Source organism: Gavialis gangeticus, unplaced genomic scaffold (genome assembly GCF_001723915.1).
Source record: "Gavialis gangeticus isolate Ggan-Ray unplaced genomic scaffold, GavGan_comp1, whole genome shotgun sequence".
NCBI lineage: Eukaryota > Metazoa > Chordata > Crocodylia > Gavialidae > Gavialis > Gavialis gangeticus.
Window position 1 is genome coordinate 82,460,089 of NW_017729022.1, and position 201 is coordinate 82,460,289.

The window sequence follows — 201 nt, forward strand, 5'->3', positions numbered from 1 at the left end:
CATGCCTCTGGTAGGCTGGCTACGGCTGGAACTGTCTACCTTGGTGGGGCTCACAGGCAGGGCCTCGGGCCCTCCCGCGCGAACTCTGCGCTAAGTCACGCGCCGGCAGACAAGTGCACCTGTTTGCGTAGCCTATTCGTGTGGCTCCGGTCTTGTGGCTCCCTGGGGGGCTGGACCAAGTAGGGGCCTGGGTGGGGCGAG

The 201-nt window shown here is 66.2% G+C and overlaps 1 long non-coding RNA gene across 1 annotated transcript in view; it reads left to right on the forward strand.

Moving 5' to 3' along the window:
* Positions 1-201, forward strand: part of LOC109297039 — a 15,014-nt gene that overhangs the window by 1,033 nt on the left and 13,780 nt on the right. The window lies entirely within an intron of this gene.